At 39.4% G+C, this 3,482-nt stretch overlaps 1 pseudogene; it reads right to left on the bottom strand.

The window, feature by feature from the left end:
- Positions 1 to 2,142: 2,142 nt before the first annotated feature.
- On the bottom strand, positions 2,143 to 2,643 carry LOC141819377 (uncharacterized; annotated as a pseudogene).
- Positions 2,644 to 3,482: the final 839 nt, after the last annotated feature.

Genomic DNA, 3,482 nt, shown 5'->3' with positions numbered 1-3,482 from the left:
AAAGGAAACGTCTTTCAGTTAATCTATCCATGGCAAATAGTCACCATATCCGAAGTTCATTTTTATACCTATTTTCCTCTCTGTTTTTGCAGATCTGCATTAAAACATCTGAAGATTGAGCGTGTCAAGCAATATGACTATTGTCTTCCTTGTATGTCTTATGCGCCTTTTGCAGTCTTTTTCTCAAAACTTGTTTGTTTCTATTCAATTAAATAGTTTTGCTTTGGAAGCCTTGCTTATGCTTTAATGTTGCTTTTGGCATCCTTGCTGTGGTGACCCACAAGCTTTTTTGGTCTGTTACATCAATGGCATCATTCAGTGTTTTTAGATGTGATTGGGCAAATATTAGAATTGGTATTAAAATGGAAGATGATTTTACACTAGTCAACTTACACCAAGGACTAAGAACTTTTGAAAATGATCCTTTCATTTTAGCATCACAAGCAAAGCAAGTATTCTATTCTAGAGATAATGATGAATCAAATTGGTATGTGTTGCTAAAAGCGCCACCTCGAGGTAGAAGAATCAAATTGATATTTGCAGAAAAAAATAGAAGAATGCCCACCTGAAGCTTTAAACATAACTAACATTGCCGATGATGCAATTAGCCTTGTATTTGGTAAGGAATCTCGAGGTAGAGTGTGTGGAATGTGCTTTGGAGTTAAACCATCAAAAGTTGGAGCTTTTGTGGGAAAAAATTCAACTGTTAAGCATCTTGAAAGTATAGTGCATAATCTTCAAGAAGAAATGCAAGAAATGAGGTCCTACTTTCAAGCTATAAAGTCACGAAATGAAAAGGAGCAGGTTAGTAATGTGGCTATTTTTATTGTAGAATTATATAGTTATTCAGATTTTATCCAGAATTATATTGTATTTCTTCTTATGAATTGTTGATTGGTATTTATTGTAATGTGCAATTAGTTTTCTTTTGTTATTATTGACTGCTTAAACTTAAATGTAATAGTTATCTCCCTTTTTTCCCTTTTTTGTTGTATCATTTTGAAGTGACACGATGTTCATTTTGTTATATAGAGTGCATACATATATATTTTATCATACTACATTTGATATTATAAGATAAGCTTATTGTGTATTAGGCTAACAAAAGCTGATCTTATTGGAAAATTAGGTTGTTAGTGGTGGCATTGAAAGCGGTGTTGGAAATTATATTAGTGGCGATAGCAATATTGCAGCTCAGGTAACTATCTTAACCCAATATTATACTTTTGTTTATTATTTATAGCATGCTCTATTATAAAATTTATTTAATCATTAATTATTATTTATTGTGATATAGTCAAAACTAAAGAAGATGACTGCTGGAGATATCAGTGTTAATGCTAAATGTAAGCTGCTTCATTGGTCTGTTGATGGAGCGGTTGTAGAAGGTCGAATTGCATCCACAAATCCAAAAGCAAAAGTACATCACGTTCCTCTTGGTGGATCTTATTGGAAAGTTTGGATTGATAGAGTTTTTGTGGAGAAGGTGGAGCTAATTCGACGAAACAAAGAAATATTTTTTCTTAAGGATGCAATAAGAAGCACAGTAGCTTGGGCATCGATGTTTATAGTTTTGTCTCACTAATTTGGACGATTGATATACTGTTTGTAGTAAAGATGAACGTGAACTTGGATTGTTTTGTCTAACTAAATGTAGATGGTTATCTTTGATATATTTGAGCTCTGATTTTATAATTGTGAATGTGATATTATCTAATATTTGTATGTTGGATTATAAATGTTAGAACTTTGAGCAGGTTATAATTATTTGTATTTGTATTATATATTTGTGTATATAGGTCTATTGTATTTTAAAAATATAATTATCCGTAGCGCGCGCCCGTGTGCTGTGGATGCACCTTTTCGTAGCGCACGGCCCGCGTGCTACGAAAAATTGTACCTTTCTGCAGCGTGCGCCCCGCATGCTGCAGATGCACCTTTCCGCAGCGCGTGGGGCACATGCTGTGAAAAATTACACCTTTCCGCAGTACGCGCCTCCCGTGCTGCGGATGCACCTTTCCACAGCGCACGGACTGCGTGCTGCGGATGCAATTTTCCGTAGCACGCGGGCCGCGCACTGCGGATGAATTATAATTTTCTATAGCTTGGAGTTATGCAGCACGCGATGTGCGCTGCGGAAAGTCAAATTTGTTGTAGTGGGGCTTCCAACCTTCCTTGACTAAGCTGGGGTCCTCCCAGAGCTGCAGGCATGTAGTGTAACTGAGCCTTGCCTCCATATGGCACTGGCTGCGGCTGAGATACTTTAAGCTTGTTAGGACATTCTTTAGCCATGTGTCCATCCTGCCCACACGAATAACATCCAGACTTACCCAAAAGACAGGCTCCTGGATGTGTTCTCCCACATTACGGACAAGGAAGGAACTTGGTCTGCTTGTTTGCTAGTCCTCCCTTTTGGTTACTTCTTGAGTTCCACTGCTTTCTCTTGTGACCCTTGTCCTTCCAATTCTGCGTACTTGATTGGGGTTTCTGACCCCCTACTGCCTTATCTTCTATCTTAATTAGCTTGAGCTGTGTCTATTGTGCCTTGATACTGTTCAAATAGTGCTCAGCGATTAATGCACTACTGACCAGTTCTTCGTCAGTCTGTGGTCAATGAGTTCCACTACTCACATTAAGTGCTATCTGTTAGGATCGATGTGTTCGCTAGAGGGGGTGAATAGCATTTTTTGACTTTTCTACTGCAAAAATATTAGCGAAAGCAAAGAAACAAAGAAGAAAAGATCACAACGCTAACCCGTTCGATTTACTTGGTATCCACCTCTACGATGTGACTAATCCAAGGATCCACACGCACAGCCGACGATTCCACTATAAGAAAAATCTCCTTCTCGAATCACACTTCGAAGGCGGAGAAATCCTCACAACAAGATGTCTTCCTCATACAAGGTTTGTAATGAAGTATGAGAGGAAGAAAAGAACTTTTACAATGTCAGAGAACTATAAAGAAGATGAAAGAATGTAATTATCATTCTCTGCGACGTTGACCGCTCTTTTTATAAATTTCAGTGCACCAGTCGACTGCTACTAGGGCCAGTCAACTGATGGGCTTCAACGGTACTTAAATATGCATTTAATTCGCCAGTTGTCACCCCAATGGCAGTATATCAGTCGATTGCTCCATGGCCAGTCAACTATTCACTCGACTGATCTTTGTGTGCTTGCTGTGTGTATTTCGGATCAACCCCAGTCGACTGCTGACAGGGCCAGTCGACTGCCCAAGCTGAAAACTCACTTTTCCAGCTTCTTCTTCATCCCTTAGCCTTGACACAAGTCTTCAAACGCCTTCCACAAGCCTCGTGCACTTCCTTGCACTCGCTTAAGATGTTTCCCTCGACTTTGTCGTGCTAAGACTTCTCTTGCCAAGAGACCTTGCCTCCGGAACTTCACTTTTGCCAAGAGGCCGCGCCTCCGGGACTTCATCCTTTGCCAAGACTCTATTCCTGGACTTTCCTGTGAACTCA

Source organism: Curcuma longa, unplaced genomic scaffold (genome assembly GCF_044706935.1).
Source record: "Curcuma longa cultivar G26 ecotype Majalengka, Jawa Barat unplaced genomic scaffold, ITB_CL_G26_1.1 contig_4523, whole genome shotgun sequence".
NCBI lineage: Eukaryota > Viridiplantae > Streptophyta > Magnoliopsida > Zingiberales > Zingiberaceae > Curcuma > Curcuma longa.
Note: the sequence above shows the minus strand (reverse complement) of the source record. Positions and strands in the feature narration are given on the sequence as shown.